Here is a 25,512-nt window from a genome sequence, read left to right on the forward strand (position 1 = left end):
CAGATAAAAGTCAATCTAAATCCGATCCGTTCGGTTCAATAAGCTATTCATTTCAAGACACTACAGGTTTAGTGACCAATTTAAATTGGTGCAGCTCTTAAGAGCCACAGACTTCAGTCTGTGAATGCAGGGAGAACTCGGGTTCAAACACAAACTTTCATTATGCAAGATAACAACTTATAATAGAAGCACAGAATAGATGTACAAATAAATAATCCACAAAATGGTACTAGGCAAAGAAACGTCTTGTTTTTCAGATACCATAAAGTTAACACAACATGTTGCAAGTAGGGCTGAAACGATTCCTCGAGTAACTCGAGTTATTCGAATACAAAAAATCATCGAGGCAATTTTTGCTGCCTCGAAGCCTCGTATAATCCATTTAACTACAGTACACACGGAGCACTGCGTTTCCCCACGGACCGTTATTACTGACGCACAGCCCGCTAAACTCTATTCATGTTACAGTCTCATGCATTCACCGTGAGACACACGCATTTTAGTATGTTCACACGCTCACACGTGTTTCTCATGCTGATAAATAACTGATAGGTTTATAGGGCTGTGACGGTTGCCGTAACAACCGCACCACCGCGGTGGTAAAGTGCCATGACGGTGAACTGCCACCGGCTGTATTGCACGTCACTCTGACAAATATAGGTGTAATAAATATGAGAGTTGCGATAACGATTGCTAGTTGTAGCCTTTCAGTTGTGGGTGGTTTTATTTAAAAGATTTTAAATTAACAGAAATTATTGGCATACGTGTCCGTTGGTGCGTTCGAGCGCAGGCCTGCACGGCAAAACCCAGGTTATTCTGCGGCTTCTGCAATGGATCTTGTTGGGAAATGAACAGATACGTAAAATCAAAACTGGCTATGACCCGCTTGCTTAGTGTCGGAGCGCGCGCAGGTTTTGCCGCGGTTGCGGAGAGACATCTCTTCATTTGCGCTCCTGTGCACATCTTCTGAACGCGCATTTAGTGCAGCTGTACACATTTTAATCTGGACAATGTCAACAAGTAAGTTTCACATCAACGAGTCGGAAAAAGTAAAGTTTTTATGGCAATCTGAATAGGAAAGCCAAGGTAGGTTTAAACAGTTTGTTTCAAATGGAATTGTTAAGGACTGTAAGGGTTAATACGCCACTGACTGAAGTTACTGCAACAAGAGCTTTTTTATTTAGTATTTAGCTTTCTTATATCATTTAAGTTTTCATTATTTACTGATGTTTATTTCAATGTTTTATATGCTGTAGCGTGCCGTTTCACTGATGGATTTGCGCGTTAAACATTGACGGATGCTTCATCCTCATTTATTTCAAATATCATATTTCAATTATTTAACAATTTCAAGTATTTAAATAAGGTCTATATTTCTCTTCCACTCGTCATGTGGTTGCTACACGCAAATATAATAATATAAATATTATTTATATAAATAATATATATTTCTCAACCACCGCACCACCGCGGTCGATTTGTCTATTACCACCGCGGTGGTAAAAAACTGCCACCGTCACAGCCCTAATAGCTTATTGAAATGGTGAACTGATATTTTACTTAGTTTTAGTCTATTTTACGAGTGAAACTTGTTTTCCGGCTGCATTGAGTCCATCAAACTAGATGCGGACTAGTGGACACCGAATCCTGTTATTTACACATTTCATCTGTCTGGTCTGCGTGTCTGAGTGAATGAACTGCACAGTTTAACGTGCTACACGCGTGATGCTCATGAATTTGTCTGCGTCTGCGCTGAATGAGGACATGAACTTCACCTCCAGAGTTGCGCTGAGAGTTTATTTCACAAACATGTTATTGTTTGAGTGAAGAAACAGACATACTAAAAAATAAGGGTCTTCTGACAACCTTCCAAAATAAAAGTCATAGGCTATTGTTTGAAATTATTATTTCCATTTTTATTCATGTTTCTTATTTATATATTTGTATTATATTTTATTTTGAATTTAATATGGCAATGGAATGTACTAAATGGGTTTAGTTTTCACAGATATTAATGTATGCTATTTCAGCAATAAAAACTAATTGTTCTAAAAAGGAAACAAATTAGTTGTTTTACTCATTTTAAGAGACCTGTCTTATTTTCTCTTGTATATTTAGTATTGCTTTTTAATAAAGAAAAAGTACTTATTATCCGAATACCCGATTAATCGATGGAAAAATCAGTAGAATACTCGATTAGTAAAAGAATCGATAGCTGCAGCCCTAGTTGCAAGACATCAACAGTATCAAAATAGCACACTTTGATTATTTAATATTATTTAATATTTCAAAAAGTTACGTATTAGTCAGTATAGAGTTTTAGCAGTCTGGCACACAAATGTTGGTGATCAAAAGTTATGACGGTTTCGATTTCTAAAAAAAAAATTAATCGTATGTTGATTATATAATCTTACATTTTTATATATATTTGAAGATTTTAAATTGACATTACAAACCTACGGCATGAACGCATTTTTCTTCAATATCGTGCAGCTTTTTTGTAGACTTTAACTGATGAGGCGAAATAAAACATTTGTCTTTGTAATCGGGGTGGGCTTTATATCAGTTAAATAGTTAATCTGGCAAAAATGGTTGTATATCATTTCGATCATGGTTTCTATCAACTACACCGCTTTTTCTGAAGCCACTGAATCTTATGCCACAACAAAAGAAATATTTGATCACAGGTATGGACGAGTTTGTGGTTTGATAAAATCGAGACTGGCAAAAACAAACAGGCCGCGCAACCGGTGTCATCTCATTCAAGAACAAATGACTCTTGGGACTCGGTTCTTTTTGCAGAGTACATTATAATGCAAGTACAAGGGTTGCGAACGCCACATTTCATTTTCTAAGCCAAGTATCACGACCATTCCACCACTAGAACACCTGAATCTAGTAGTTCCTTCAACAAGACTGAATCACAGAAACATTTGCCCTTTAAACATTCCACACCTCCAGTCATGTTTATAACACCTGTCATTCACGTTTGAAACACGTGTTACATCATTGGCAAAAGCTGTTGACTAAAGACAACGACTCCACCTGGATCTGCCAAGTCTTAAAGCACATCATTGGAGTTGACAGATACGGCTCGAGGTACAGTCGGTGACATGACCCTCTTCAGCTTTCCACTACAGTCCCACTGTTGAGCATTTACAAAGAGCCTGATGGAACTGGCAGGTACATGAAAGCACTTAAACCTCACCTCCGGTTACGGATAAAGACGCCCTTTCAGTTCTCAGGAATGGCGGGCCGCTCACAAAAAGGTGGAAAAAATGCCTATCACAGCATTCCTCCCTTGATCAGTCCGGCATTGCACTGGTCGCAGGAACCCTGCCGCCAGGCTTACTGGCGGTACACACGGACCCTTTCAGCAGTCGAACGTGACCCGAGAAGCTTTTGAAACGGACCTTTCTGATTTCGAGACTCTAAAAGGGGAATGAAAATCATTTCATCGGTGAGGGAAAAAAAATGAGAATCCTGAAGGCCCCTATGTGCCAGCACCACTACAGAGGGCCATTGTGTATGGGCTCTGAAACAGTTCACTGGACGCTCGGGGAGATTAGAATTTGACAGGGATGTATGTAGGTTGGGGAGAGGGCAGGCGGTAATAGGTTTGCAGAAATCAGTAGAGCTGGCGAGGCGAGAGAATGCCCTTTGCCCCGGTACCATGGCGACACCCCTTGTCCATCACCCTCCAGGGGCCCGTGCTATTGGACAAGACTATAAAAGGCATCGAGTCGCGCGTTCCAGTTGGTGCAAGTCGCTATAATTTACTCACAGCTTTCACCTTTGAAAAATGAACCAAGGTGCCACTCCGGATTAGTCTAGAAGCCCACTTATCATCTGATCTTTTATAAAATGACAATGCAGAAAACTGCATTCATCTTAGTCCTATTTTCTAAATATAGAAAACGCATTACTCACCAAATTGGAATTCATTGCTGGAATATCTGCACAAATATTTCATTCCTCTCCAACTGGATAAACTAGTCCCGCACACCCTCCATCCCTATCCTAACTTCACAAATAATGTTTCCCGCATCGCTATGCGTCACCGCCGAATCTACAGCACCATGGCAAAAGCAATTATATTCTGCCCGAGTTGTGGGTTTGCAGTCTGAATTGAATGTGCTGAGATAAAAAGGCCAGGTACCATGAAATAATACTAAGACATTAAACAGACAACACGTCTCACTGTTGAGTTTGCAAACTGCACATTAAAGTAAACGTACAGGGAACCGGTTCTGTCCTTTTCAAGACGAGCTTACTTTTAAGAGCTAGTTCTTTTGTTTAGAAATACTCACAAATCATTAGTTGTTCAAGAAATGATTTGCTAAATCAGACAACGTTATATTAACGCTATATTACCATCTAACTCTGTGATTGAATGTTTATGTGACAATGTTTAGTTATATGGGGGTCACTTCTCATATTTACGTATTTCTGAATACCACATAGAAACGAATAGCCAAACTAAAGCGCCAAATTTGCATGGATTATATTGCCATTTGCATTCCTGACAGTTGAAGCGTTAGCTTGGTCCGCTAGCTACGCTAAAGTTTGCATCTCGTAATTTAACAAAATACATTAATCTGCTAATCGTAGTTATGTAGTTAATAATAATAGCAGTGTGGCAGAATAATTATTTTGATTTGAAGTTGAAACGCAACACAATAGTTTCTTACCACAGAATGCTGCCTTTAAATGTCTATTAAGCTATCTAAGTTATCCTACGGTTTGCTATCCGGAAAAAAACATGAATTAGCACTATTGTTGTACCGACACTGACAGGTTATTATTTATAATGAACTGATGTGTCAGTAAAAATGACCATTTAAATATCAAGCCGTGAATACCATATATAATACATACAGTATGTATTTGACTATGCATGTTAACTACACTATTGTACGGCATCTTTAGCTTAATCATCACCATTACATGTGTTCACTTACTAAAATCTAGTATGGAGTCAAATGTGTTTTATCATATTTAATTAAACACCTGACAAATAATCAGTAAGCTGTACATTCTATTTATTTCTTATTTTTGGTTGCTATTTGAAAAAGTTATTCAACTTGACACTATAACACTGATATTAGCTTATATTTTCGACCTGTTTTTGTAATGCATTGCTTCACTGTTACACTACAGTCTACCATAATAAAAGCTTTATCAATTGCCGCCACATACAAATATACTACCGGCACAAGCCTAATACTAAATGTGCAATATTTTTATTTACAATAAAAATAAAATCCAACAAACCATGTTTTATTCTGGTTGTTGTAAGGTAAAGGAAATGCTGTTCAAGCCACGAAAACAAGTTTACCACAAGCATACGGCTCTGCTTTGACTGCTGTAAAATATAAATGCTTGACAACTTCTCACCACAAACCAAGATCTGAAAATCCAGATATAAATAAACATCAACAACCAAGAACCCAGTAGCCTAACATAGGCAAGGTGATGTCTGATCTATTTTTAACAATTCTGAAACTAGAGCCGGACAAAGTTCAAGCGATAACTTCAATTAAAATGCTTCAGGCAGAAAACGGAGAATATAACCACAGGCAAGGTGCTCTCAAAGAAGTTTATAAAAGTTAAACCCAATATATTTTCAAAGCAAGCAAGCAAAGTAAACTTACTTCAAGAATACTTTAAGCATTATGTTGCCAGCAAAAGCCACAAAGTTAGTTTCTGTAGAAATAACGAAACTAAGAAACTGAACAGTGAGAAAAAAGGTACGCACCAACACATCCCATTTTTTGCATTCATGTAATAATTTCTGATTCAAGAAAGTAATATTCATGAATTATTAAACAGACAGAGATCCCAAATTGAATCAGAACTGCTTGACAACAGCTCACTTAAGCCAATTCATGCAACACTTCTGTATTCATTGGTGATGGCTAAGATACCCGATGCCACGGCTTCAAATCCCAAAAGAGCTACCACAACACTAAAATGTTCATCCGGTGATGCTTACACTATCCCGGTATAGTTCAGTGGAGTCCCTCAGTCGCACTCTTCCCTTTATAGTGAGGTATGCACCCTCAGCGGGGTCAGAGGTTACAACCACAATCCTCATTTGGCGAGTGAGTAACAGAGAGCGGGCCTCTCCCTAAAGAGACTGCCTGCGGTGATTTATGACTCGGATACGCTGCCATCAATAGCACAGGCGTTCACGTGAGCAGTCGGCCTGCATGTCCGCAGCCACTGAAACACCTCCAGGAGCCAATCAGACGACTCGTTTTCGCCTAAGCCCCGGTCGACTCGAAGCTGACCTTCTCCGCTTCGCACTTTACTTCTCCCCGCCCTTCTCCAACACAGCTGAGCCTTCTATTAATGGCAACCGCAGGGCACGGGGAAAAAGACAGAAGCTGGTTAGACGAGCCATATTCTCGACTGCAGAAGCACGCCAGTCGTGGCAACAGGATGAAAGTCACAGACTCTGGGCAGTTTACATGGGCAACGGCAGTAAAAGATATAGGCTGAACAGCCAAGTAGTCAGTGGATTTTGCAGTGACTGAACGAATCCATAAATGTGTTGTGCTTTTTTTGGCTGTTGAGAACAAAGAAGGAAAGCCAAGAATTTTTGGGAGCTTTGCTACTTATCTAAAAGAATACATCACGTGTAGGGGGAACGGGGCTAGAACATGGCAGGCCAGAATTCACATTACGAAAAGTTGACTGTTTAATGTATGAATCAATAAAAATATTAATTTTGAGCCAGATTGAAATCACATGTGAAGCAAAAAACAACAGCTGCTCATTGGTCAACAAATGGCTACATCAGAATACATTAATTTACAGCAAACTTACATTTTCAAACTATTGGTTGCACGTTGAAACATCACTTTATTTTTGTTTGACAACTTTCCTTTATGAAAATGTACTACAGTTTTATCAAAAGAGCCACGGCAAAATCACTGTAACCACGAATTAACAATGGTTTTGCTACGGTTACCATAGTTTAACCATGGTATTATAAAACTGGTTCAACAAATTGTAACAAATCGAGGCAAAAAAAACTACTAGGGATTTTGACAATTAATCGATGATCAATTAATTCATTGTGACCATTTAATCGATTAAATTGATTAATCGACAACCAATAAGCATCTACCACAAATGTTTAATCATGTATGCAAATGGAAGAAACTGCGAAACTGCATATAACACCTGACATGTTTTTTTTCCTTAAGTGATCAGACACATGCATTCAGTTCAAAACGTTTTTGAGATCACTAGAAACATTTCAGTCAAGTAACCCTAAACTTCTAAACAGTAATATACTGTACATCCTGTACCATTGTAGGCATTTCTATTACGTGGACTTGATACTGTTGCTTTTAGTGATTTTATTGATCAAACGATTAATTGATGAATAACTCTAACAATAAGTCGATTAATTGAACGTTTTCAGCCCTAGTAACTGAACTTTTTCTAATAAAACCATGCATCATTTTTGTAATGGGCTGTGATGCACAATTCGCATTTGCAGGATTCTTAAAAGCAACATAAACTTCAGTTCGACAACACCATAAAACATAAACGAAGCCAGTTTATGCCACGCTATGTCCCCCAATATAATTCAATTCATGGCACGCATGAGTGAGGCTTAGTGACTCTTTGTGGTACACAACAGGAAAGAACGGTATGGGGTAAATCCATAGTAAAACAACAGAGTGATACAAAACATAATAAAAGTGATCAGCAGGTCCACTGCTGCAAGGGGTGGGACGTCACACCCAGGGTCCTTTTAAAGGAAAGTGCCCTTGCAAACACTCGGGTCCACACATGTCTGCAGAGCAAACATGAACTGGATGACCCAACAGCATATTGATACTTGAGAAAGGGGTGTGGAAGACATATTGACCCCACATGCATGCCTACAACAATGGGAGTCTTAAAAGCCTCCGGCTTTTTACGAAAGCTCCATCTCAAGTGTCAACACCCACCTGTAAGCCGCCGCAAAAGATGTTTTTAAAAACTAGACCTTTAAATGGATTACAAAGCAATTATATCCACCCCCGCTTTGCACATCGCATTAATAAAGACGTTTTATGAGCGGCTAATCAAACAACGGTATCTGATAATGGCTGCGTGCAGGAATGACGTAACTTGGTTTGCTCTCGATTTCTTGCATGGGAATCCGTGTTTGATACCTCTGTGCTTGGAGATATGAAAACAGGCAAGGGTAGCGGTGCTTTACACCTCTCTAATGCATTTTTAATTTGATGACGAGCTAAAATGAATCGAGAGAAACAATTTAGGGAATTGCAGCGCTTTCCCAAACGAAAAGGAATGCATGTTCCCTTTGATTAAAACTTAGTCGGTCGTCAGCTATTTCTCTTTGATGGCAGTGTGGCTCGCGAAGTGTCTGACTGTGATTCACTTAACAGTCTTCTCGGTTGCCTGCAATTATGTGACGGCAACAAAACAATTACGAAATTAAAAACCAAAAGTAACTCTTGTTTAAACACACAAGTTCGTTGGAAGCAGGATCAATTACACTGCTTACAACACTGTTTTGAGACCTTTAACCTAGGACACTGTTAGTGAAGGGAAAAGTGTGATGCATCACAGGATGCAATTCACAGCAAGACTCTCAAAGGTTTAATAGCTAGTCATCCAATTTTTCCAATTAATGAAATGATAGTCCTTGGGCGATCCAGGCAGCCGTTCCAGAACTTCAAACACCATCCTTAAATCTCAACAAATTGTGGTTCAGAGACTTCTTTCAATAAAAATCATGCAGAGCAAGAGGAGTTCCGCTAGCAACACAGTGACCTTCGTAATTACGTCTGACAAGCTTTACTTCGGCTATGATAATGTAAAACTGCCATCTTGGTGCGAATCAGCCTACCACAGGGCACTCCAGGATCCAGATAAACCTAAATTGGCAAATCAAAAAATGATACATTTTAAAACATGAATTAAATCAAATACAATCGCATCCTTGGAGAAGATTGGGGCTAGTTGGTAAAAGGACGCCAGTGACAGCTGGGAACCCACAGGCTCCTAACATGTACCAAGACACCATCCTGACCCAAAATAACTTGACAGATACATCTTAATTGCTTGTAGGGCCAGTCACCCATCTCTGGCTCAAACCATGTCAAAAAGCCTTCAATAAGATTGGCATTTTGTCTCCCTTGTGTAACTTTTAACAAACCATCTAACTTTTAAAGTCAACATAAAACTGCATCCTATTATGCTTCCATTATGTCACATCCGTATTTGTGAAACAGGACAATAGAAGAGGAAAATATCCATTGGAATCTGAAAAGTGGTATCTGTGTGACAGGTGGACAAAGGGGAGGGTTTGGAAAATGTGAGCTTGGTGATTTCAACCTGGAAATTGTATCATTTTACAATTACACAAGCGATGAATCATTCTCAATAAGTTATAATAGGGTGGGTTTGATTTCATGTCGTCTAAAGCAGTGGTTCTCAAACTGGGGGCCCCAAGATGGTTCCAGGGGGGCCACAGATTTTGTGGCATTTTAGAAATATAGATATTTATCATAAATTTTGTACAGTCAAACATCAGAAAAACAACGCCACCAACCGAAAGAATTGATGTTTTAGCATTGTTTAACTGAATATTTTCTTGGTTTAATTAAAGTTTTAAGTTTAAGATTATAAGTCTTTATTTGGGGGGCCGCAAAGCAATGCACTCTACACAAAGGGGGCCTTACAACAAAAAAGTTTGATAACCACTGGTCTAAAGTAACTGGACCTGACTCTGCTGGTCTGGGCATTCTGGGAAGATATCTGGAACACACACCCGAAGAAAGATATTGTCTTTGGTCACCCGGTCATTTTTTATCACAGACAAGTCTACAAACAACACAAACACCCATACAGATTTCCGCAAGGTCAAATTAAAAGAGCACCAGACACCAAAAAACGGTTATCAGGACGACAACCAAAGGTAAGATAAAGCTGCTCTGTGAACGACGAACCGAAAGGTGGGCCAACCAAATTGCCCACTCTAATGAATCAGACATGGCTATGTTAAATGCTAATATTCTAAAGTGACCAAGGCAGGGAGATTAAATGAGATAAAGCAATAAAACACCGTTCAAGGACGTAAGACATTTACGCTCCATTATTTCCAGCAGAAGTAAAGCAAAAACATGGACACACATTCTGCCTTGTGAATTTATACTGAATCTCATTCAGGTTTCAGAATACCATGGTTTAAGGGACCAGATGGCCCGGTTTCACACGCACCTGACTTAACAGCGCTTGGTGACCGAAGGAGGGAATGTGCAAGATGTGTGAACGAGTTGCTGGGATGAAGCAGTGGAATGCTGGGACTGTCACATTTGGCACACTAGTCTGGACAGTCAGGGTGGATGGGAGGGGTCGGGGTGAAGCGAGATGGCTTTCGGCACATGCAACAACCAGAATTTCCCTCTATAAAGGCCACGGCACAGGTGCTTAACCGCACTAGTGACACGTGCATGTTGCTCGGGAGAAAGAGAGCTCTTCAAAGAAGATCAGTGTTTGTTCAGAACAAACGACAGCTCGACGGCATACGAATAACCCATTTTAGCTTACAAAAACCAAATCAAAGCCAGGCCACTGTCCTTCCAAAAAGTACACCGATTTGACATGAAGAGAATGGTAGGCAGCTCTCTTAACCCAAACCAGGGGCCGACAGATGGCCTTAGAGACGCAACCGCTGACTTGTTTAACAGAAACACATCTGTTGATGGTGTCTTGGTTCAACGACCTGTGTCAATAAATGGCTCACAATAGACATCAACCACCTATTTGCCTACTTAGCAAAGATGCCGAGATACGTGTGGTTTGGGCTAGACAATAACACACCCTAGCAGGAGAAAATGTACTGTTTGTTATGAAGCCTACAGACATAACACAGGACAACATCACTGATAACACTGTGCCGAGGCATCGCTCTATATCTGCGAAACCCGAGAAGACTAAACTGAAAAGTCATGGCGTTTTCTTGAGGAAAAAATATTTTCTGGAATATAAGCCACATAAATCAAATGCGCAGAGATATTAAAGAAATAAAAAGCCAAATATGAGAAAAAGCTCAAAATAAATCACATTTTCTGTGACTTTTTAGATGACAACCCCAGGTGATCCTACACTTTTTGTAATATGCTACGAGAGCCATATTTCAACTCAAGAAAGGCTAAAAACTGTGAAAAACGAACTAACCCGGCATACGAAAAGACTCATTTTTACAGGGCTTCATGTTTTCTTTGCCACAAATTTATGTATCGTTTAAACTTTCAGTCACTAAAAGTTTTTGCCCTTTCAACTTTGCAGAAGTTAAGACTTCAAAAACTAAAGCCAACTTTAAGTAGTTAGTGGGGACATTTAACAATGACTGATGTATTCAACCTAAAAACCATAAACTAGACGCTTGAAAAATCCTTGGCTGAAAGATTCTTTGCATGATATCAAAACAATTCTTTATCTTTTGTATCTGGAGCCGCACAGCATGTCAAAACAGAACCCCATTACATCCCATCCATCTTTTCTAGTTATTTTCCTATCCAATGTACAGCCATCTTCAGACAATACTCTCAAAGCAATGCTGACTTTCTCCATACAGACAAGCATTCCTGAAGTGGTATCGCCTTGCCAACCTTCCCACATGCACATGGAAAATCTGAACAACACCCTTTCTGATGGCGACTACATAGTCAAAATGGATGCTACTGGAAATCACAATCTGTCTGTAATCTGTTATGTCTTTGCACTAGTACGTGATGAACCACCTACAGTGCATGTGTCGATGTGACATAACCAAATAAAGACAGACAACGTCCTTCAGTGAGAAGACACGCGGTGTAGTTGACTTGCGAGAAATAGCACACATGCGTTCTTTTGGTTCCCTGGTTCCACAGCGGTTCTGCAGTATTTACTTGGTCAGCACTATGAGTTACCGAGCAGCTGGAAGCTTATACTGTTTGTCAGTGTCAAACACACCTGGTCTGCCCCTCTTTTCCCCACCACCTTCTCTCTTCTCTTCATCACAGGCCAAGATTTTAACACCAAAGGAGGTGTAAAAAACACGCTTGGAGTGATGTTTGGTGTCCAAGATGTTTAATGATTTAAGGGACTGCTGGGTTAGATGAGGCCTAACTAATGATCAACTGCTGCACATATCACACGTCATGACCTCAAAATAGAAAGACGGCAACGCTAGACTAAAGCCCATTGCACATTGAGTACCAAATTTGCGTCCGAAATTTCCGCACGTTAAAAAATAAATACGACCTCACGTTGTGTCAATCACATTTACACACTGCCTCCGATATTTTCGTCCGTCATAAAAAAAATCGGACCGGGTTCGATTTTCTGCGTTTTTCGCATCCGTCAAGCATTTTGAGTGGCCTTTTTTAACAATTCAGAGACACCGTACAAACGAGAGCCAAAAACAAAAAAACGCATACGAAAATGTCGGACTGTATGTGCAAAGACGTGAAAAATGACAAAATATAAGCACAACACACAGACATGTGCGTATAAATGAGGAGTTGAGATAACTCGTTTTTTGAAATTGTTCAAGTCATGTTTTTTTACTGTGCATTCTTAATATCAATCAAACCGCAGATAGTTTGTTTTGATTTAAGCCATAATAACTCAAAACAAATACAGCTAACGAACACAATAAAAAACATGATTTTTGGAAGTCCTCATTTTGGAAACAAACTCTTCAAATATATACATTTATATGTACAACTTGCATACATAAAATGAGTTGGGCAAAATAACCGAAAACCTATTCCACTCAAATAATTTTATTTCACAGTAACAATGTATACAACAACATAGCTATATAGTTGGCCACACCCACTTATTTGCATACCATGGTATACACCGAATTAAAAAAGTTGCAGTATGCATGTTTAGTCGCAACTATATATTTATACTGCCCAGCCCTAACAAGAAAGTTTTTTTTTTTATTAAAAATGTTTATCAAGCAAAACTTGTTACCAAAATGCTAGTGATGCTAGCAAGGCTATACAATGTTTTTGTTTTCTAGCCCATCCCTAAGCATCTATAATATTTTGGTCTGTGTGGCTAAGAGATTAAAAATCTTGTCATTCCAAACCTGTATGATTTGAAAGATATTTTCCATAGAAGAAAGTCATAGACAGGTTTTGAACATGATGGGGTGAATAAATGGTACCTTTGTGTTTTCATTATAAGCCTATGATTTGTAACCGTTTTATTGTCTGTCAGGAAAAATCATACGTCTGGTCACTTCAAAAATAACACCCCAGTGGTGCCAGGGTTGTGCTTTAATCCCCTAACCAGAATATGAGCAACGGCAATCCAAACACCACAAATCAGATGGAAAAAGACATGTTTTTGGTTCACCTTGCACTCTGTCTTTTGATTGTACCGTCACAGGAGTGGACAGATTTGATTCTGGAATTAGTCTGGGGCAGAGCCGACTGAAAAATCCACTATGGGCACTCAGTATAATTCCTTGAAGCGATATTCTACAAATTGACAAGTTGTGCGGCACGAGGACACCCCCTCCTCCGCGGCACAGTGCCATTCAAGGAAAATTAAATTGACGGATTTAAGATTCACAAGGAGTGGACGGAGCGCAGCCGGACGCGTGCCCTGAATTTTAAGATCTAATCAGACCCCCTGCTCATTGCCCACACGGATTTTATCGAGCGGTGCAAATGGCGTAGCCGAACACAGACACTTGTGAAAGATACTGAAACCATATTTCCTCGAAATGCATGCAGCAATGCATAAATGATTTATCTCATAAGGGTAGTCTTAATATGATCTGAAAGATGTGACCTGGGCTTAGCACGTATGGATGTTAAGAGTGATCAGTGTCGATCCAAAATCCACAAAGGAATATTCTGGTATAGATGGAGTGTAAAGATCGGAGAGGGTTAGTATTATGTGCCATAAAATAGCAAAACCATGTTTGCACTTCATAGGAGAATAAGTAGATATTGTTCACTAAATACTATGACTTCCTTATTACTCTTTGTAAGACTTTCTTTCTTCAGCAGAACACAAAAGATGATATTTTGAAGAGTGTTGGCAACCAAACAGCACTGGACCCCATTCGCTTCTATTGTATGGACGCAAAACCAATGCACTGTGGTCCAGTTAACAACATTTTCAAAATATCTTCTTTTGTGTTGTGTGGAAGAAATAAAGTCCTACATGACTAAATGATAAATGACAGGATTTTCATTTTTGGGTGAACTATCACTTTAAACCCCATTGACCTCCATTGTATGGACACAAAACCACTGAGACAAAGTAAATGTGGATTTAAGAATGCAATAAATGGCTCCAGACTGAAAAACGCAAGCCAAACTATAATAGTTAATACATCATTGTTCAAACCGAGTACACTGTTAATCATTTTCTTAAAGTAGATGTTTTCAGAACCCCACGCCTGAAGCGATCCACATGACCTCTGTTGTGACTTCGCAGGTGGCTTGAGTACAACTGGCTTTCTCGGCCACAACCAACCTCGCACTTTACAGTTAACCAGGCTAATCTGTTAAGCAACGGCAGGTGTTTTCCCCCTCTCTCTCCCGCTTGGTGTAGCTCTGGAGTTAGTGACAGATCTAAGCTCGATCAAGACGAACTCCACGGTCGCCTTCCTGAAGCATTCTTGCAAAGATCACAAAAGACACGTTGGCACTTCGGTAAACAGCGGGCAATTTGAGTCTAAGAGCAACTCAAAGCAGTGGCATGGAAGGCATCTTCCCTTCATCTAAAAGGATGCTGGACACAAATTGGCTCTTGCAAACATTAAACGTGCACAACGTTTCATTTCCCTCTTAAATCCTGCAGACACAACACCCTGTTTATCAGCCGGCCGTAGCGTCGGGCAGGATATGTAAACAGCATCTTTAAAAATCAATATTATTGCATTTTTAAGCAGGTAATTTAAGTGTGTGTTCATGTGAGTTGGCTTTTATCTGCTCGGCTTACCCCATCCAGAGCCGACAACGTGTCTTAGTCTCCAGGCCATCGCGCAAACATCCTATGCTACATTAAACTCGCGTTCAACAACGTGCTGAGCTAGTGAATCATGCCGTCTTCCCTGTAAGACAGATCTTACCTCCTGTTTTTCACCCTCTGCTGAGACCACAGGCCAGGACGTCTCCATTGAGTCCATAGAAATCAACCTGAAAAACACTAAGAACTTGGCAAGTCGACCACTGGGGAAAAAGTGCTTTCTTCTAATCGCCTCTTTGTGTTCGAGGTACACGGAGGAGAAGGTCGTGTGTTGTACTCAAAGCTGTTTTTCCTCAAACATGTCAAGAGTGCAGTTTTGGTCCAAAGGTCTCAACACTACCAGGGTTTTTCCTGGCTCAAAAAGAGGCGGAGGTGGTGCCATCCTGATCTTGTACACACACACACACACACACACACACACACACACACACACACACACACACACACACACATGTAACGTTAGGCCTACCGTACCTTTAAGTGGCTTAACCAAAGTGACTTTGAGTTTGACATATTAAAAGTTCTAATAAAATTAGATAAAAATGACAATTATTAAGTTATATAAAACATTACTTTTATTCAACCAAACAGAAATGTTTTTTTACTTTTCAGCCCACAATAGCCAACTGAATTAACCAGTCTTTCTAAATGAGCAAAGCTCATTCACACCTTGCATTCTCTGTGGTTCACTTTAAATGATTCAAGGATCTCTTATATTCGCTAGTGACTGAAAAGTTCAATAGTTTAAATGAATCGGTTCAAATGAGTCATTCGTGTTCGAGTCGTTCTGAACGCAATGTGCGTTCATACTGGCGAACTCGCTGTGTACAGTATACGCTGATTCAACGATCCAACTGCACAGCTAAAGACATTACAATGATGTACGTCATGTTAATTTAAGACATTTCAAGAAATTAAACGTACTTTGATGAAAACGGGCTGAAAAACCGTGAAACACAGGCTGGCTCTTGTTCTGCACCTCTTTTTAGCGCCTCAGTGTGCTGATAACGAAACAGCGCCTCCACTGTGGCCTAATGTCGCAACTGCAGTTACAAATGACAGTCTGTTAAATGCACGCAGCATTTCTTGTGAAGACTCGCAACATAATTTTGGTGAGAGCCTGAGGCGGCACGACATTTGACGGAGGCGGCCGCCTCCAATTTCTCTATGCAGGAAAAACCCTGACTACAGAAAGTCTTGACCCAAGTTATGCAGTGGCATTACAGCTACATGTTTTTCCCCTCACCAAATGTTGTCCTATTGCTTTTCTCAACTCTCTAAAGCTGTTGTTGCTAATATTGGTTTTGCTAGTCACGAATTATACAGTCAATCTGTGCCAATTAGAAATCTGCAGCATTACTTGTTTTTTAAATATGTAAAATCTGCACAGCCAAAACCAATTACAACAAATGGGCCTGTTTGTTTACTTCAAGTGCAAGAGATATTGGTTTTACGGGGTAATTGTCCACAACTAATAGGGCTATTTATTTTGATAATCGGCTAATCTAACGATTATTAGACTAATCGTTGATTCTTTATATATAATCACAAATACAAACGCTGTATATATGAGGGTTGTACGGTTTTGTTTTAAATCATAAATTAAATAAAAAATATGATTGAAAATGAGCAAAATAATCATGATTATTATGTTACCCATATTTGTACAGCACTGGTATATATGCAAATATATAGGCCTAAATTCAAATATAAATGCCGTGCTTCTCAAATAATGAAATCTATATTTTATGACATCACAATGGCAAAATATATATACGGGTAGTTGACAAATATACTATAAATGTGTCCTATGGTTTGTCAGCAAAAACTAACAATGAAGATAAATCTCTGTAGTGCTACTGTAGTGCTTGTCAACTACCCGTATATACATTTTGCCATTGTGATGTCATGAAATATTGATTTCATCATTAAATAATTATATTTTAAATATTAATAATATAATATTAACAGTTTGTTTTCTACATTTTGCCATTGTGATGTCATGAAATATTGATTTCATCATTAAATAATTATATTTTAAATATGAATATGAATAATATTATATTATTAACAGTTTGTTTTCTACATTTTTGCTATATCGCACACAATGAGACACATGATGTACAGTATATTTGTCAACTACCGATACACAAAAAAATCACAAAATCCACAAATAACTTCGTTGTCTTTTAATAAGATAAAATTAAACTCGTTCCCTCAAGTAAATGTACCATGGTTTTATAGAATAAAAGTGAAGTAACCATGTTTTTTGGTGGATTAATTACTATTTGCATATTAATGTATACACTGGGTTTTTTATTTACTATAGTTTAACGACATGGTTAAACTATGGTTACTGTAGCAAAACCATGGTTAATTTGTGGTTACCATTACTTAACTTTGGGTAAAGTCATTAACCCAAAGTTTTTTGGGTTAATGACCCAAAAAACCAACCATGGTTGGTTTTCATAAGTGTTTTTTTATTTCTACTGGTGTAACACAAAAGTATTCACATTCTACTCCCATAATGTGACGTTTTAACGAGAGAAACTATATTGATTGTGAAAAATATAAGAACCAGACTTGATTTTATCCTTTAAAAAAAATGACTGAATATGACCATTAGGATCTATATGAGGTCAGTCTATTGTTGTATAGAAATGGGATGAACAATTTGAGTTTCAGAATCAAAGTGATCACTCAGCAAGCTACAAAAATAACTTTTTAGGGGGATAAACATGCCAATAAATCATTAACTTGGTACAAAGACCTGCAACATGCTATAAAATGAACCCTTTTCTAAATTATTGAAATGTCCGAAATTGCGAACCAAGCTTTGGCCACATGCGCAAAGCAACATGACAAAACATGAACTCATTAAAAAAACATACGTCTCCGCAAAGGTATTGCGTGTTATTGCAGATAACAGATGTGCACACTAGTAGACATCTGAAAAAAAATCTGTTTGCCCCGTGCCAGTAAGAAATCCGGATTTCTCTGCTTTCTTCCTCTCGGCGCTCCACACCTCTGCTGATGATGCAAGTCTTATCACAGCACAGATCGTACGCAGCCTTGCATTAGAGCTGTTTCCCACTGCCTTTAAAGCCCCCTCCATCAGAAAAGAGACCCAGGGTTATTTACAAGCGGTGCTACAGAAATCTAGGTTAGGCTGCAATCGAAGTGTGAACTATTGCAGTCCTTCAAAAGACGGAAGCTGCTCGCTGGAAAATAAACAAGAGCTACGTATATGTGCATGCAAAGAAAGACAAGCTTGTGGCAGGACGCAGGAGCAGCCCGCCACCACGGAGCTCGGGCTGCGGCGTCATCTCAAATCCAATCACGCTGCAAGATTACAATGTCCGATTACGAAAGCACGAGAGATCCGGTGCACGACTCCACACATGATAAATTTTGTTGTGGTCGGCGACAGTACAGTATAATGAAACTTAAAGGCTTTGAGCAGAGAGATTTGCAACAAAGCACATAACTACTTCACAAACACATATTTGTGACTCCACCGTACAATCATCTACAATAAACTTCCAGGCACCCGCTGGGAGAAAAGCACTTCATACTTGTTCTATTTTTAAATCCAAACAATGGCGAAGTCACGTGTGCGAGGATAAATCAATATTGTCACCTACTGCTAACGTTTTCTTAGCGCTCCTCCAGAAGGGCCGCGCCGTAAAAGAGCATTTTACAAGGTACACCAGAAATAAATATCTCGGTGGACTGGTTAGCTCAAACAAATTACAACATAAATGAACATGCAATTACAGAAGCAAGAGAGTTCTTCTCAGGGGCAAACAAATCAATAACTCTTGACAAGTGCAACAGTACAACAGGCCAGAACGTCTTCTGCATCTTCAGCCCAAGGGGCATCGCAATACCTGCAATCGCAATCAAATTAAGGACATGGGAGAAAAAACCTAGGACTAATTCAGTCTCCCACCGCAGACTTTCAATAGTCCAAACTCGGATTGAAATGGGGGGGGGAGAACATGAAACTGGGCAGCATTTTCAGAAACCCGGAGATGAGGTTTAGAACGTGAAACCCAATATGCAGACGTGCTATTACAGAACATATACAAGAAAAAAGGTTAGGCAAGAAACGAATACCTGTCCTCTAATTTCATCCCGCTTTACTCGCTGGATTTTCCCTTGGGAAGGAATGAGGGGGTTGCAGAAAATAGACTTAACTACATGCCAAGACAGAGATATGGCCTTATTCCAGAACAACTCGGTAAAGCCTTGTTCCTATGAGATATTCAAAGCCTACACAACAAAGCATCTCAATACTGAGAAAGTTGAGAATGTGTTTATCTGCTACTAGGTACATGATGACCACATCTTGGCTACACTAAATTATGGCTGTCGAACGATTAATAGAGATTTATCGCATCCAGAATTAAAGTTTGCGTTTACGTAATATGTCTGTGTATTATGTCTGTGCATATTAGTTTTGTATAAACAACTAGGGCTGGGTTTTGCGACCAAATTGGCGATTCGATTCGATTCTTATTTATATGGTTTCGATTCGATATCGATTAGTTATCAGTACTTAGATTAAAATGCTAGTTTGCGGGCATGGAATCCACATTTAAGTATATATGCTGGTAACTGAAACTCTCCTTGCATGTCACCATTGCGTATCTCGGCTCCAAAACATTGATAAGATTGTGAAAGCCCTCGTTCTCAACTATCGCGTACAGGCGTAAATCCTTGCAAATCAGCATTACTATAGCGTCAGTTATTTTCTTAGCGCGAGGTGAATCTGACTGTAATTTGCAGGCAAAAGCAACGTCTAGCCGTTGCTGTCCAGAATCGCATGAACCAGATATCGCGTCAGGGTGACATCTCGACAGGTGGTTTCGTAGGTTTGTTGCAAAATCGTAGCTCTTGCGGGCACAACTTTCAAACGACAGTTGATTTGTCGACCTCAACTTTGCCGTCATTGCCTTTAAACATAAAGTGCTTCCACACATCAGACTTTAATTTAGCCGGCGCTGGGGTCCATTAGCTACCGTGAGCTTCCGCCATGATCCGTCCCCCTCTCCCACTTTTTATTTGAATTTGTTTTGTTTTAAATGTATCAGCACGAGTGATTGCGACATTTTCAGGAAGATAGGCGGATTTTCTCAATATTGTTTCATTAAATTGAAGATCGATTCAAATCGAAGAATCTATATTTTTTACCCAGCCCTAATAAACACATTCATATATTTAACAAAAATATAAAATTAATAAACATTTATATATAATTTCAATTATTATATTATATATATATATATACGTACACACGTGTATGTTTTTGCGTTTATGAATACAAAATGAATATGCCCAGTACACAGACATATTATGTAAACACAAACTTTTATTCTGGATTCGATTAACCGCAAACAATCACTTGACAGCCCTTTACACTACATAGCAACTTTAGTATAGAGTTAGACTGGACTAGAACCTAAAACCAGTTAGACCAATTATTATCCACTTAATGGAAATATCTTTAAGTAATATCTGTGATGTCATAAAACCTTTAGCACAACAACTTTTTCCCAAAAGCCTTATATTCTTAAATTGGAAGTGTGTACCACTTTAAAAATAAAATAAGAGAATTCAGATTTGCAACCATTTAGAGAGAATATATATATATAATATGGCATATTATTACTATACAAATATTTGATTTATATTTTTGTTTTTGTAGTCTATTGGTTATTTTTAATAGCATCTGAATGGGAATTAGCCTAAACAAAATACACTTAAACCATTAAAATCATTGTGAAATATACAAAAACGCATAACTTGTTAGTCGCGTTTCGACCGAACATCATTATTGAACACGAAGGCACAGCATTATAAACAATGCATGTGATACTATAAATAACTACACAACAAAGAACTGATAAACTGTAGACATTTAGAGTCAATCTGGAGACACGTTCAAGTTCACTTAGGTGCATTAAACGAAGAAAGTAAATGTTAAGAGAGGGAGAGAGTGGAAATGTCTGGTGTGTTTATGGAGGTCTTCGTGTCCCTCGACCAGAAGAGGGAAAAAACCCTCACACAGCTGAAAGGTTTGAAAACGTCTCCATGGAGAGTCGGACGTGACGAACATGCTAAAAAGCCAAACAAGCCAATAAGCAAAAAAATTCTCCTGGTTCATTAGCCGTACACACTGGGCTACTTTGTTGAGTTTCTATTAGGAGGCAGAGACAACAACAAATTCACACGAACAAATTTCAGGGATTTGATAGGGACACAGCCTGTGCTTATTTAACAAAATTTCCTTCCAAAACGTCAGACACAACAATGCCACATTATTTACAATCTAAAACCACACATCAAAGCAAAACGCGAACCGTAAATTTAAAAAAAAACGAGTGTTTATGAAGACCACAACCTTGAACAGCCTAAAACGTTCAACAGAGGCGCCAAAAGCAACAACCGTACAAAAATGACACCTTAAGAAATCATCTGAAAGCAACACGGAAATGAAGGTTGGTTGCACCATATTCACGATTTACATGAGCAATAACAGATTTAATCGCTTTTCTATTGAGATTGATTCTGTCGATCATCTGTTTGTGGTCAATAACACCTTAAATGACCCACTGATGTCCTTTAACGACTATATTAACACAGAACGTCAACAAACCGGGATAATATTTTTACACAGAAAATGAGTTACCCATACGGGATTTCACCACGCAAATACAAAAGCCCAAGTAATGTTCGTTTATTAAGTGGTCACCAACTTGACAGTTTATTTAATCGATCGCCCGAGACCTTCATTTAGTCCTCCAAAAATAGCTAAAGGACAGTTGTCAAAAGACATCATAACTAACGTAACAGCTCGCTAGACTACACTGCTCATTCAAACATACAAACACGAATCACGCCGTTGCGATTCGTGTCTTTACACGATCATTATTCGTTATCGCGCGACAACCGTTTACACGTTTGTGAGGGTCCGTGGTTTAAAAGCCCATCTTACCCGCTAACGACGCGTTTAAGGCGTCGCGACAAACTAAAAACGCTTGCGAGACGCGTAAACCGCCTCGTCGATTATAATAAAAGCGTTCCGGTATGTCGCGTCGGCGCTCGCAGTTAATATGTGGGTCTTACACCTGTTTGCATTCGGTTCGCAACAGAAGCGCCAGTCTCTCTGCAGCACAAACAAGCCAAGCCTAAAAATACCACCAGTAACGTTAAGCTGCCTCAAAAGCCCCCCGCGCGGTCTCTTACCTCCGTTTACACAGATCGGCGTCACATCTCGGCTATTTTAACGACTGGATGTCAAACTTGTTGGTGCATCCGAGCGCAAGGAGGAGAAGAAATCTCGCCCTTGTGCCCCTCTTCTCTTCATCTACACGAATCAATCTGCACACTTTCACTGTCCAGCCTCAAGGCCAGAGCAGCCGAACCCCGACACGCTCGCGTCGATCTGAACACCTCACTGTGCAGCCTCGAGACTCGACCAGCCGAGCGAAGATCCACGCCCTCGCGCATACTTTTACTGTGTCCGCCTGAAACTATTTCTAGCTTTGCATAACCATGTTAGTTTGAATCTACTTTATTATTTGCTCTGGTTTATTTTAATCTTCTTTAAAAAGTTTTGTACCGCCTAATACTTCGTAATGTGCATTTCTTTTTATATGCATAGAAACAAAAATGTATTTTGGTGTTCTACCATTTAATGATTAAAAATTGTATTTCAACAATAATAAGAATTATTCATTAAATATAGTAGTAGTAATACTACTAATACTAATACTAATATAAAATATAGTTTCCTTGCTTATGTTAAATTTCTACGTCAAAAAACTACTGAGGCCTGATTTATAATTCTTGAATAAAAACTTTCACTGGCCAGCTTCAAGACTCGACCAGCAAGAGTCCGTCCACTCGATCCCACAAACATCTGATACGAAAAACCACATTAAATGTTTAACAAAAACACACATTACCGTTTGAGATGAATTAAGATAAACTGTCCCGATGCCAACAAACAAATCCTTTATAATGCTTCTTGAACCGATGTTTAAACCAAAAGTGTCGACAGGTGAATATGTGTCGCTGGTTATTGCTGTCTTCTTCCGTGTATTTATACACTCGCTCTCAGATTGTCTCGTGTCCCTTTTAAGATACGACAAACCGGGATAGAGGTTGAATTATTCCTGGCAAATCCACGGGACGACTGCGCGCCGCTCGATTAGAAGTCCTACTTCGAGTCTTTATGACGGAGAAAACGAATGAAAAGAAAGATCAAATGAAAGTACATAACGACAGTCAAGGGCGATCACACGGCGGAGCGAGAGTTTCGGCAGACTGACATCCCGATGCAGAGGGCTGATGCGACCAAGCGAAATGAAGGTTTCGCAGCGGCTTTGTCGACGTGAGAGCTGATCTGCACTTGCTGTGTAACTCCAGTAGATGTGCTTTGAAGAATATCAGCCTTCAGACTGAGGAGGTGGAGGAATATACCTTTACACCCCACCCCTTAAAAGCCTCCACCTCTTGTTGCTACTGTGCTCCACTTCCCAGACCGTAACAGACAGATAGATATTATTATTACTATATAAAGAGTATGGTTCCAAAATGAGATAACTTCGTTTAAAAAAAAAATCAGGTTTTTTAATTGTGCATCCCAATTAATTTCAATCAAACTGCAGTTGGTTGGCTTCGATTTAAGCCATAATAACAAAAAAATACAGCTAACTGACACAATGAAACCATGATAACATATAAAAACCATGAATTTGGAATTTGGAACCAAACTCTTCATAAATTACATTTACTTCTATAATTATTCTTATTGTTGATATTCTTATTGTTGTTGTAGTTATTCTTATTGTTATTAATATTATTACAACATTTTTGTTTCTATGCATATGAAAGAAACAGAAGCAAAGGCACATTTTAAAGGCAGTCAATTATTATGAAATGTCACTTATAGATCTATGGTCAGATTTAACATAAATAACATCGATCCAGTTTAATATTGTCTCATATAAGGGCTTAACCTTTCTTGACTTTGTCTTTGTATGTGTTACTACAAAAGGGTGAGATAAGATTTCTCATTCCTCATGTACTCGTGTATATCTTAAACAGGTCACATAATCCCCCCAGACACAGAGATGCAGTCCTGTACAAATGTTTGTCTCAATACCAGGTAAGATATAATCAGCAGTGCACCTCTGCGGTTTCATCTGCTGCAACCATTTCAAGTTAGACAGTGAATACCCAGATTTGAAGGTCTCTGGTGTTGCGCTGTATATCTGTAGTAGAGGGTAAGATTATCACCATCCCCACAGTTTCTTACTCTGCAATCAATATCTGGCCATTTCTTGGATATAAAGGTGGCCATCTGAGAGACAACCTGGGGTGGCTATCACAGATCAATAAAGGCCATCTTTAATAAGGGCGAATGTCCCCGGCAGTACCTGAGATCACATTTATAAGAAATAGTCCAAATGCATCCAGGTGTTTGATTGATGATGTTAAGCCTGGAAGCTTTCCGACAGGTAGATTAGAAACTAGGGACCCTATTGTGAAGTTTATACTTATAGTATATTGTGTTGAAGGGTCTTAGATTGGATTTAAGTGCAGATGGCATTGCGTTTAATACTTGTCAAGCAATATATACTTCACAAACATACAAGAGATGGGTTAAAAACGATAGAAATTGCTTTTATAACATGCACGTCTTCAAGGTTCGGTAAAATAAATGAGAGTGAGCAAATGATGACAGTATTTTCATTTTTTGGATGAACTGTTCTTGTAATACACAGCATCGGTACAAGGTTAGTTTATTAACTTCATGTGCAAGTAAGTTAATCTTCTTAACGAATAAGTATTTCGAGCAAAATAAATGCCTTTATATGTCATGCAGTATCACTATCGGTTGTTTTTCTCCATGCTAATATCATTTTAAAAGATGATGAACGAACTGAAGCCGAACACGGCTATATGTTTGTCAGAGCAAATCCAATGGAGTGTGTTTAATGTAAAGTGACAAAGCAATGTCCCTGAGAGCAGCCGTGTTTGCTGGGCTTCAAATCCTATTTGCTTTTTCACTTAAGGTATTAAAAAGCAACGACAAGCCAGAAACAATGGTGCCCTTGACTCATTGGACTACAGCTGTTAGACGTGAAGATGTTGCCCCGGTCAAACTGTAACACTGAGCTGCTGTACCGTATACACACGGCTTCGGTGTACTGTACTTTATGCACACACATTATGGCATCTTGTAGTGTGTCACGTAAATTATTATGACAAAAGGTCTGTTGGTCTTTAAAAAAGTCAAATTTCAATGAATCAAACACATTCTGCATGAACCACTAGTTTTTGTTTGCATTGTCATTATGCATATTTCACACTGATACTGTAATTTTAACAACTCTCATTCTCATTATGTAATGAGTGAAAATATATGTTGTAAAAGATATAAATGAATGTGTTTGAAATTATTATTATTATTATTATTATAAA

The 25,512-nt window shown here is 38.9% G+C and overlaps 1 protein-coding gene across 3 annotated transcripts in view; it reads right to left on the bottom strand.

Annotated features, from left to right (window-relative positions):
• The window catches only part of dag1 (dystroglycan 1), a 38,226-nt gene extending 14,765 nt beyond the window's left edge, over positions 1 to 23,461 (bottom strand). Inside the window, exons 1-2 of one of the 3 annotated variants that reach the window (XM_057325353.1) lie at positions 22,267 to 22,466; positions 15,119 to 15,403 (exon numbers count right to left, since the gene is read on the bottom strand). The gene's annotated coding sequence lies outside the window, so the exon portion shown is untranslated. Of the gene's footprint in view, positions 1 to 15,118; positions 15,404 to 22,266; positions 22,467 to 22,988 lie in introns of those variants that run through there. The other 2 variants (XM_057325352.1, XM_057325351.1) reach the window with 2 other exon arrangements.
• Positions 23,462 to 25,512: the final 2,051 nt, after the last annotated feature.

Source organism: Triplophysa rosa, linkage group LG25, assembly GCF_024868665.1.
Source record: "Triplophysa rosa linkage group LG25, Trosa_1v2, whole genome shotgun sequence".
NCBI classification, from domain to species: domain Eukaryota; kingdom Metazoa; phylum Chordata; class Actinopteri; order Cypriniformes; family Nemacheilidae; genus Triplophysa; species Triplophysa rosa.